A 12096-nucleotide genomic window follows, 5' to 3' on the forward strand; every position below is an offset into this window, starting at 1 on the left:
GTAGCTTGATTCACCTGCTCATGAAGGACACAACAGCTGCCTCTGTGTGTGTGTGTGTGTGTGTGTGTGTCTGTGTGTCCCTGTGTGCGCACATGTCCCTTTCAGATGGCATTTGTGCAAAATGTAAAGATAGCATATAACTAGAGATTTACAAGCCCTCTGTACACACACAGTCCCCGTCATATAAACACATAAAACACATTTCACTGTAGAGCTAATTGACAGCCTTTGATGGCTGGTACAACACTGCCAACTGGTCGTGTTTACATTAGATCTTATTAGAAATTGTAATGGACTCGTGTTTTGAGCTGGTAATAGTTTGTGTATGTGAGGAGACGTGTTTTATTTACTGCTGCATCCACACGCTACCTCTCTCTCCGCTCCATGACACCTCCGTCCTCCGTGCACTGGAACAAACGTAAACGTCTCCCACACAGTTCCTCCCTGCTCTGTCTGTTTTCCCTCTGTCTCCTCCTCCCCCTCCTGCTCTCCCTCCTCCCTCCCTCTCTCTCTCTCTCTCTCTCCCTCTCCCTCCCTCCCCCTTGCACCACCTCCTCCCCACAATCTACCGCAGGCCCTCCATCTCTCGGGCCTGTCAGCGTGCTTTTTCATTTGGCTTGTTGCTACAGGGGGCTCGATGCTGGCAGATTACAACTCGGCAGCCAGTCATTTTCGATTTATCAGAGCCCCCCCCCCCCCCCCCCCCCCCCCCCCCACCTCTGTGTCCCCCCTTTTCCTTGCCTGCCACACTCACTACCCTCGCCAGCATCAATCCAGACACATAGCAATTCCTCATCGCCCCACCACCCAACACACCTCCACCCTCCCTTGTTCCCTCCCACCCTCCATATCTTCCTCTTTCGATCAGTGCAGAAAATTTAGCTCACAAGCCCCGAGACAAAAAAAAAAAAAAGAAATATTGTGGCAGTGGAAGCATTTCAGTTAGAGAGGCAGCTAGAGCTGTATTATTACTTAGGCCTCTGTCACTGGTGATGACCCGCGAGAGTGGGGAATATCGATCGCGTGTCACTCAAGGCATTCAGCAGATTGCATTGACAAAGCTTGTCGGGGCCTTTAATAGCAAGGTTAGCAGCCTTGGCTGGGACCCAAGAGAAAAGTCTAACTGTGCCCTATTTCATGGTGGCTTTTAACCATTCCCTGGGTCCAGAGAGTGGATTGATAACAGTAAGGAAGTAATTTTACTCTCATAATTGCCTTCCTGTGGTTGACATTTGTGGCCCTCAATGCCTGTAAAAGTGCCTTTCCAAGAACTGGAGAAAGAGGGCCAGCATTGTCTGGCTGCTCTTTGTGACAGAAAATAGCTTCACTCGAACAAAGATGTGGTAAACTAAACAAAACATGGTGGAGGAAAAAGGGAGAAAAAAATCAAAAGGAGTGTGCAAGTGTGATTTATGAGTTGAAGGAAGTCCATTACTCGCTAGAGGAAGCCCAGACCAAAACACAAACAGAGTAAGGGCATGGCTTGCAAAGAGGGTCATGGGGTAATTCTTCTGCCCTGCCAAGATCACTGATAGCTGCTGAAAACTACTTGTCAGAGGAGGAAAAAACTGACAGGATTTCGATCTCACTGTAATTCTCAACATAAATACAAGCACTAAACCACCTAAATAGTCTCTCTTTAAGCCAACTGATGTGGAACTAGGCTGAAATGTAACAGGTCCCCTGTGTGTTGTAATTTGCCTCACACACGTGGGGAAGCTGTTTGTACAAGCAGCCCAGTCACTGCTGTATGCTGTCAGGTCTTGCGTGGCAGATAGCTACTCTCAGTGCTGTGTAGGCCTAAATCATAAGGCTGGAGCAGATTTGACTTTTTGTTTCCACAGTAAAGCTTCGGCATTAGATGAAGAAAATCAGGGTTTATTTGCCATGTCTGAAGTTATGACAAGTTCACAACAATAATCAGTCTGGTGTAAAACCTTCATTCATTGTCTACTGCTGCTGTATGGACACTTTTCAAGGTGCAGCTTAAGCTAACAAAGTTGTTCCAGCTCTGTAACTCAATTGGTTTCCAGCTGAGAACTCTGTAGACAGTTGTCTTATAATTGTGGAAAATCTTCCACAGTGCCTCAAACCAATTCACATCACCGTCTGAATTTTGATGTGGCCTCCTAGTTTAGTTTAGTAAAGGTGGTGTGTAGTTAATTTCAAATTCTCTCTAAATTCGAAATGATTGGATTTCCTCCTTCTTCTGAACTTCTTCAGCTGGTCATACTGATCGATCAGAAGTTGATTTGTGAAGGTTGTTAATGAGCCTTTGTAGAAAACCTCTAATGGACGATGAATGACATTTTAATTGTTTTCGTCTTTGCCAGCGCTGATTATACCATCTAAGTGCATGTGCCCCTGTTTCAGATGACTTGTGGCCAGCTTGGTTGTTGTGATGGGAGGAAATCCTCCACCACCACCACCACCACCACCACGAGTGGTAGTAAAGTCCCAATACGGCACAATAATGAGTATGTGGTAAAGTACAAATAGCTTGCTTTTAACAGGCTCTGCTGAGTTGGATTTGTAAATGTAAATGGACAAGCATGTGACGCACAACCATTATCAGTGGTGACGTCATCCCAAAATTAATTTCCAATATCCAATATTTAGCTTTTATGTTATTTTACATAGCAGACACCATTTTGAGTATATTAGTGTATTGGGTCAGTAATATATTAAATATGAAAAGGAAATGGACATGGGATGTGCACTACTTTAAAATATCAACATAAGCATGAGCCTCCTTCTGAAAGTAGATTCATGAATAGAGCTTATAGTGGTCAAACAGCAACCATCAGTAGGTTTCTGGTTACTAAAGCCTCACTTATACTCAGATGTGTAATTGTTCTTATTATACTACTTTCTAGTCTGTTTGGAGGACACGTGCAGATGGTGCTCTTGTAGCATACAGTGCATCCAGAAAGTATTCACAGCACTTCACTTTTTCCACATTTTGTTATGCTACAGCCTTATTCCAAAATGGATTAAATTCATTTTTTACCTCAAAATTCTACACACAATACCCCTTAATGACAAAGTGAAAAAAGTTCGCTTAAAATCTTTGCAAATATATTAAAAATAAAAAACAAAAAAAAAATCACATGTACATAAGTGTTCACAGCCTTTGCTCAATACTCTGTTGAAGCACCTTTGGCAGCAATTACAGCCTCAAGTCTTTTTGAGTATGATGCTACAAGCTTGGCACACCTGTTTTTGGGTTTCTCCCATTCTTCTTTGCAGAACCTCTCAAGCTCCATCAGGTTGGATGGGGAGCGTCAGTGCACAGCCATTTTCAGATCTCTCCAGAGATGTGCAATCGGGTTCAAGTCTGGGCTGTGGCTGGGCCTCTCAAGGACATTCACAGAGTTGTCCCGAAGCCACTCCTTTGTTATCTTAGCTGTGTGCTTAGGGTCGTTGTCCTGTTGGAAGATGAACCTTCGCCCCAGTCCGAGGTCCAGAGCGCTCTGGAGCAGGTTATCATCATTGTCCTTCTGGAAGGTTCTCCTCTCTCCACAGAGCAACGCTGGAGCACTGTCAGAGTGACCATCAGGTTCTTGGTCACCTCCCTGACTAAGGCCCTTCTGCCCCGATTGCTGAGATTGGCCGGGTGGCCAGCTCTAGGAAGAGTCCTGGTGGTTCCAAACTTCTTCCATTTACAGATGATGGAGGCCACTGTGCTCACTGGGACCTTCAATGCTGCAGAAATTTTTTTGTACCCTTCCCCAGATCTGCCTCAATACAATCCTGTCTCGGAGGTCTACAGACAATTCCTTGGACTTCATGGCTTGGTTTGTGCTCTGACATGCACTGTCAACTATGGGACCTTATATAGACAGGTGTGTGCCTTTCCAAATCATGTTCAATCAACTGAATTTACCATAGGTTGAATCCAATCAAGTTAGAAACATCTGAAGGATGGAGCTCAATTTTGAGTGTCTTGGCAAAGGCTGTGAACACTTATGTACATGGGATTTTTTTTTTGTTCTCATTGAAAAAGAAAGACAATATCCTGAATTGTTCACAGACAGTAGAAACAGAAATCTGAGTTATTAAGGGAGAATATTGAATGTGTAATGTAGGACCTCACTTTTACGACCAGTCGTCACAGGTCTTGTCTCTATAGCAGTGTATAATATTTCCTCTTTCCTGGTGGTATTTGGACCTTTCTTGTGTGCTTGACTCATAGTGTTATTTCCTACAGCTCATGAAGGCAGCACTGAAACAATGCAGAGATTCTTTTCTATGAGGAGCCTGTCTGCAGCCTTCCAGCCCATTATGAGCACATTCCAGCTGCATTTTTATGACCAGTCAGATGAAAGGGAATCAGGTACACTGTTAATGTGGTTCCACTATAATGTTCATAGACAGCGTTCTCTCGTCATCATGGCTTTATGTACCGTCTTGCATCAGAGGAGCACAGTATGTTGTGCATTACCCATGATTTATTTCCTGACTGTGAAGTCCTGATTATTTCAGTTACAATCATGTTGTTTGGCTGTATTTTTGTTGCCCTTGGCTTTTTTTGTGCCCCATTACCGGTCTGTTAAAGCAGCCAGAGCAGATGTTTGCTGACATACTACTCATGAAGCAGGCAAACTCAGGCTGCTACTAATACAGTGGGACTGCAGCACTGTCTTGTTTTATGACTTGATAACAACAGATATGAATTTCAGAAGGGTGGCTAAATGAGGACGTTTACAGCAGGGATTAGTGATAACAGAGCTGGCCCCGGGGAAGGCACCCTGGGTCAGCCAAATCGGAAATGTATATCCTGCCATCAGATTTTACACCCCCCCCCCCCCCCCCCCCCCCCCCCCCCAATCCCCTGAAATAGCAGTACAGATGGAGCCAAATGCAGGTAAGGTGAGACGGTATCATTCTTGTCGGTTTACATGCAAGCCAAAGCATGAGGCCTGACAGGCAGGGCTACCTGTTCAGTAAGTATAGATATCCACCTGCTGACCTGAGATCAGCTTCTGACCCCATGACCTTCTCTTTAACATCCACTCGGTTGTCACTGCACTGTTGTTACTCACTGCACATACATTAACAGTTGATCAGAGGTCTTGCAGTTATGAGCATTGGTACTGACTATTATGGTAATCAATATGAGTGAGTGATGTCATGTTTTCCAAAATAAAATGAAAGGATTTTAGCTCATGTAACCTTTAAATGTTAATGTATGTATATTATTCTGTTAGTGCAGCCTGTGTCTTATTTGCTACGATTGGCACTAATGCATGTAAAACTCACAGTTATGCTTGTGTGTTTTTCCAGTGTGGATGTAAATGAACTTAAATGTTTAGTGAGTGGCCTTTTCTCTTAGAAATTTGAATAGAATATCTTTTTAATTAATGTCAGTTGGCTTTTACATTTTCTAGCTTTATTTCCTACGTGGCATCCAAGCCAGGAGTACTTCCACCCTTCAAGGTTTTGCATAATGACACATGTTTGACCTATTTAGGTTCTGTCTCTTAAATAGCCACAGCCAGGTTGTAGTGCTCTGCTGTTTTAAGTGTTTGTATCTTCTCCATCCCTCTAGAAGGCTGTGGTTGTGTACTTTCCATCTTTTTTCAGCAGCGTGTGTCACAGCAAGCACTCTGCCGCTATTCCTGTAACATAAAAAAGCCCTCTTTCCCTAAACTAGAAGCGTTTGTCTATCATATTACCACCACACATGAGCTGCACACAAGGCTTGACCCAGTGTTAAGTGTCTGCGCTAAATTTCATTGCCTCCATCTACTGGAAGGCCTGCCAATATACTGGCAGTGAATTCCTGGAGGAAAATAAATGGCAATAAAAAAGAGAAATGATAGCCTCTGCAAGCCGATAGGAGAGGGCTTTTTCTCTGCTGTCTTTTTTCCATACCACTCTTTATTGAGGCTGCTCTGCTCGGGGAGCTGTGATTTGGCACGCTGGTGATGGCTTTAGTTGGACGGCTCTCTGAAAGCAAATACTGAAATAACGACTCAGTAGCACAGATTAAAGAGATGGGGAATCATGTAATTAATTGCATGCAAATGTATTTGATGAGAAGGTATGTGGTGATGAGTGCTCAACTGGGCAGTTAGATATTATTTGCCACCCCCCACCCCCCTTCCTTTTTCTAATGCATTCTGGGAAGGAATCTGGTAACAGTATTCTCTTGGTCTGCTCTCTGTCTGCTGTACATGGGGAACCTTAGCGCCCAGGGAGTTGGAGGTGTGTAAAGTGGGCAGGAAGGTTTACTGCCACACAGGGCTACTACAACAAGATGTTCAGATATGATCTGAGAGAGTAGAGGTCTCCCACTGCTCTTATACCCCCCCCAACCCACCCACCCACACACACACACACCAACCACACACACACACACAGACTTTCTCCAGCTGCTCAGTTCATTATTAAATCTGGGAATTGTCCCCATAACTCAATCCTCCAGACTACAGCATTATATGACCATTTGTGAGAAGGGTGATTGCGACGCAGGGCAGTGGATGGATGTTAAAAGCATATTGATTTGTCTGTAATGTCGTCATAGATCTGAGATTTATGGCAATATATAAATGCAGCCACGAGCTCTAGTAGCCTCCAGCCTGTGGTGGAGGAAATGGAGTCCTTAGTATGACTGATGAGATCAAGACAGTGCTCTCAACCACGTTTACCCCTGCTACCTGCACCCCCAACCCCACCACTCCTGGCCTCCATATCCCACACCTCCTCCTCCTCCTCTCAGGATGCTCTCACCCTGCGGCTGCTATGACTAGTCCTCAGTGGCTCCATATATTTTCTTTGGCTGCACATTCCAGCACAGAGGCTAGAAAAGCCCTCCTGTGTGGCTTGAGATTGGTCAGAGTGGGTGCATTTGGCCTCACCGATTTCTCCCCTGCAAGAAAAATAATGTCTGACAAGTTTGTCTGAGATCACTGCCACACAACAACGTTAGCAGATTGAAAGGAAATGGAGCTTCTCTGTGGTTACATACCTAAGTACTAATAAAAACTACTACGCTGGCTCACAGTGACATTTTAACTACATGCAAACAGTCGGCTTTGGGACAAACATGCCAACAATTTTCAGTATGTCATTTAGTCACACACAACGTCCATGCTTCAACTGCAGAGATAAAAAGAGGTATTAAGGATTATTTTCACACTGTATGCCTGTGACCTCTTTGCCACACACACAGCTAACAGTAAACAAATCTGGGGCAATGGAAGCCAAAGCGCTGATGCTCAGTGACAGACTGTGACCGAGGGTGGCAGAGGGGGTTATGGGTGACGAGAGGGCCAGGCGGGGCTCCTGTCTGTGGCAGTTAAAGCAGCTGGGCCTCAGAGCCAAGCACAGGGTCAGAGCCAGGCCACACTGGTGGGCTCGCCCACATAGTCACTGTCAGAAAGATGACATGGGGCCGGTTGTCAGCCCCCTCTTACAGGCCCCGAGGAACTCTCAGCCCCTCTTTTCACATAACAGTCTCTTCAGATAAAGCCGGCTGCAATTTAAATAGGCCTAGCAGTTTCCAACTGCTGTTGTCGACCAGCCCAGGGTGGTTTCAGTAGATGGTCTCACAGTGAGGCTGATGTGATGCAGAGGTTGGTTGGGACATTATTAGCGATGCTTAATGTGGTCTAATGTTTGGCAATGGCGTCTCCTAAGGCTAAACGAGAGCGCCAGTATAAAGTGGACAGAAACTCTTCAAGTTGTTCATTTTAACTGCTGAGTCATGAAGTTCCCAAGCACTTTAATAGCTCTGGTATATACACCACTGAAGGTAGCATGAAGGAGATATTCAAAGTGTAGTCAGTGGGAACCAAGGGGATTTGACAGTGCCGCAGGAAATAGACAATTTATTATCAGCAACACAGTCTAGGTAGTGGATTATCTATAAAACTTTCATGGTTCTCCCTTAGTGGCAAGCAGCCATAAAACTTCCCAAATGAGGGACTTGTTAATTTACTTGTTAAAGCAAATTAAAAATTTATAAGCGCTTTTAGGTAAATGAGATCCTCTTTCATTGCTGCCCTAGTGGGATTCTCTCTGCCAGATCCTGAGAGGACAGGTTAGCTGTTCTGAAAGCCACAGAAGAACAATAAAAGCTGTTAAATTGTTCCAGGTTTTATTACCGCTGAGCTCCGCAGCTGCTGTTGTGCGTAACTAAGGGAAACCAGGAGCTGATGGCTGCAGAATCCCTCTGAGGCTAGTGTAGAAAACTGAGCCCAGTTCTCTGTCTCTTTTTTTCTTTTTGTTGGATGAGGGATGGGGGTTGGGGGTGGAGTTGCCGGGCGAGGCTGGTTGTGTACGCCTCTGTTTAAAAAGGCCTTTGTGGTTAGAAATGTTAGCAGGCCTACTTTTGTGCTTGATTGCATTGAGTCTATAGAGCAGCCCTTGAGAATAGGTCAATACACTTGTAAAATTCCACTATGGCAATGGTGAGCACTTTTCTGTAAGTGAGAAAATAATTGACTCCACATTGTCAAGACAATGTTGTAATAGCTGTAGTGTACTTTTAAGTGGGAAGAGTGTTAAATTAGATACGGTATCATTTTCCCTCTGATCTCGGGGGAGTACTGTATTGTGTATGCTCTGAATCATTCTTGCCTCCTCTGCTGCCACTAACAACAATACTTAAATGACAACATTTCACATCTTCTTTAATGAAATCTTTTGCATCATAAAGACAGGCATCTCAAGATAAGTATTTGTGAAGCGACCAAGACATGCATTAGCACCTTTTGTATTTCATGTGGCAGCTCCAATAATGCTGCTCTGAGGCTGTATCTGTAAAGACACCTGTTTATTTCTGTCTGACCTTGAACAGACATGTTGAAATATCAGGTGGTATAGCTGTTGTTAATGTACAAGTAGTTTGGACTAACTGAAATTCAAGTGTGTGTGAGTGAACATGCAGGAGGTTCTGTGAGATGACCCCCTCCTTCAGTCAAGGCTAGTCAAAAAATGGCAGTCTTTGGACACATTATTGGAAATCAATATCATGGTAGAGCTTTAAAGAGGAAGTCACTGACAGCTCATTTGTTTCTATTTTAGCTATTAAGATAGCGTGAGCTGTCCTCTCTGTCTGTGGGTGTTTATCTTTTTTTTTTTACAGATAATATGGTTGCTTTAATTAACCACATCAGACCTTTAAGAGAATACTGGTTTTCACTGGTCTGGTTTGTATTTGAATCCTTAACCATGGCTGTCCTCTGCTAAAACACATATAAGTCAACTCTAAATAACAGGATTGTTTTGACTGATTGATAAAATAGATTGTTTGTCTAGTGGTATTGTCTCTCTGCAGATTTCTGAATTCTGCAAAAGACCAAACGTAATGAGGCTTTGCTTTAAAGTTCCTCCCCTTGTTCCTGCATGAATATAGTGAGGACCAGTCCATGTGTTTAGATATAGCACTGCTGCAGGTATAATTTAAATGCTGTCTACTTACAGTGGTAACATAGCGATGAATGAAAACAGATGTTCAACAAAGTGTGTTGCTGTATTTCGACAGACAACACAACACTGTATCAAACTGCTTTTCATCTGGGTGTCACTTGAATTTAAGTATACAGACATTACTGACACATTATAATCATTTGAGGGGATGATCAGTTGTCACCACTGGACTGTCTAAACAAAGCGGGGCAGTAACAGTGTGAATAGATGCTGAAGTACAAGTGTGTTTTTTGAGAGAATGATTTATACCAAATGTTGAAGGATTTCTCATACTTCCAGGCTGAAGCATTTCATACTGAGCTTTCAGCTGCGCTCTTCCAAAGCATCACGCTGGCTGCTGATTGAAAACAGTTGTTGATTCTCTACTTCAGTAAATTCAGACTGGTAAGAGAGACAAGGAAAAAAACCCTTTATGCCCTAACACAGAACAGATTGCAGGAAAACAAGACCTCACTGTGTAGAAATTAATGGCAGATGCACTTACTAGTAGTTTAAATGTTTCATTAGATGCTAATGTCTCGCTGTGTCTTTAATTGTTGTGAAATTAGCCTCTGGAATATTAAAACCATCTGTTTGTTATCCTCCTGCAGGGCCAGCTCTTACCCAGGCTGTGCAGATATAGTAAGGTCATTAAATAAATACATCCGTATGCCTCAGCCTACATCTTAATTAATGTCTTTATGTTATTGCATCAGTACTGAACAGCAGTCTGGGGCATCTGCATACATCTCATTTATCTGCCTTAGATGCAGTGAAGTGCCCTGGTGTTCATTACAGGAGGTAAAACTGAAGCTAAGTTTAAGAGGCTATAAAAAATATAGAGAATGACTTGCACGCTGTAACAAGTGGGAGTGATCAGATCAGCGCCATTAGAACAGAGGTCACAGAGACGGCCCCAGCACCCACACACATGGGCTTCTCATTTAGATTTATCATCAGACAGCAGGTCATTAAATTCCAGCCTCACTTTTTGATGTCTCTGACCACCAGCATTCCCGTCATTTGCTTAAGAAATCCATTAATCACATCATAAAAAGAAATGAATCCATCATCTGAACCTCAGAAAGGGGAGAGCGGATGAGAAAAAAAAAAAACACAATTCTCTGAAGTAATTTAAGGGAGCTCAGGGGGAAATTAAAGGGAACAAGCTGAGGGATACATTTTCAAATAGCTGTGTAATCAGGTCCCAAGCTATGTAATAGCCCTGAAAGATGAGCCGCTCTTTATTGGAATGTCTTTATTAGACGTGTTCTTCAGACATTACACACAGTTAAATTTGTGCAAGATTTCTGATTTCATGGAGTGCGTTCCCACTGATAAGCCAGAATACAGACGGTGTGATTATGTGGTTTCACTACCACAGAGTCAGTTTGATACCACACTGATTAATAACAGACAAATCTCTATATCTGTCCCACACTGGCTTTGTGATAGTCTTTGTCAGCTCACCATATATTAGTTTGCTGTGAATATTTGGTGCAGGAGTCAGCAGCAGCTTTCAGTACGGTCTGCGTATTTTTGTGTGTGCACATGAGTATGCTGGCATGTGCTGCCTGGTGTTGTCAGCAGGGACACTGCCTGGTTAATGAATATTATAGGTCAACATGTTTTGATGAAGGAGCCACAGACCTGGGCATAAACAGCATCCCTCGCCCTTTCTTCAAGGATCAGTTCACAGGCCAGTGTTGATGAGATATTATTCCCCTTTTCTCTCTAAAAAATATGCAAACTCCCCTCAGACAAACTGGCATTTACAAGAAAAAGAGAGAAAATATGCCCTGGTTTTTGTGGGAATAAAATGTGTTGCATGTAATTAGTCCTATCACAGTGCAGGGCATTGGTGTGCATGTGCCACATTTAGTTCTTGTGTGTTCTTCCCTACCTCTCAGCGCTGCCTGACCACACAGACATGCAGTCATGCACACATGTACACACATACATTCAGATACGTGCACACACGCAGTCAAAAGGGCCCATCAGGCATTCCCAGTACTCGGACTCTCTTATCACGTTCAGCACTCTGGCAAGTCCACCCGCCTTCCACCCATCATGCAATTCTCCTCAGGAATAGGGTTCCTTTCACACCACTAATGGCTGCAGAAAAGGGAACATTTTCATTTTAATTATCTGCTCAGCTCAAGGGTTCTTTTGGTATTCCCCCACCTCGTGCCCTTTCATCACACTAAATGATGGCCGATACCTGAAAAGAGAATACTGACGGAGAGGTAAAAAAAAAAACATATACTGTAGCTCTGTCCCTTCCCTCCGGAGCAGGAGAGAGAGAGAGCACCATCATCTTCACATCCAAGTTCTTTGTGTGTGCAGCACCACGCTCTGCCTTTCCTATTAGGTGGCAGAGGAGCCGTTTACTGCATTGTCCCATAAAGCCAGCTTTTTATGTGCTTTGAAATGAAACCTGCAGCGTTTGTCTGGTCTGGAAGGAGCAGCATGGGAGCTTCAGAGGACATCAATCGCAGACTTGGACAGGGAGTGCACACCCCACCTCCTTCCACTCAGCTCCACGCTCCCAAGAACCTTTTATTGTTCTCCAGAATTTGAAGGGCCTCAGATGCTCGCAGATTGGCACGTCCTGCACTTTATTCATGTCATTTTGCTGCATCTCGAACAGAGTGTCTAGAGGATGACACTTGCTGAGCT

General features: G+C 43.8%; 1 protein-coding gene across 17 annotated transcripts in view; it reads left to right on the plus strand.

The window, feature by feature from the left end:
- Positions 1-12096, plus strand: part of auts2a (activator of transcription and developmental regulator AUTS2 a) — a 314983-nt gene that overhangs the window by 136012 nt on the left and 166875 nt on the right. The gene's annotated exons all lie outside the window — the stretch shown is intronic.

This window comes from Trachinotus anak, unplaced genomic scaffold, assembly GCF_046630095.1.
Source record: "Trachinotus anak isolate AG129_WGS33_773 ecotype Australia unplaced genomic scaffold, CSIRO_AGI_Tana_v1 ptg000024l, whole genome shotgun sequence".
In the NCBI taxonomy this organism is placed as follows: domain Eukaryota; kingdom Metazoa; phylum Chordata; class Actinopteri; order Carangiformes; family Carangidae; genus Trachinotus; species Trachinotus anak.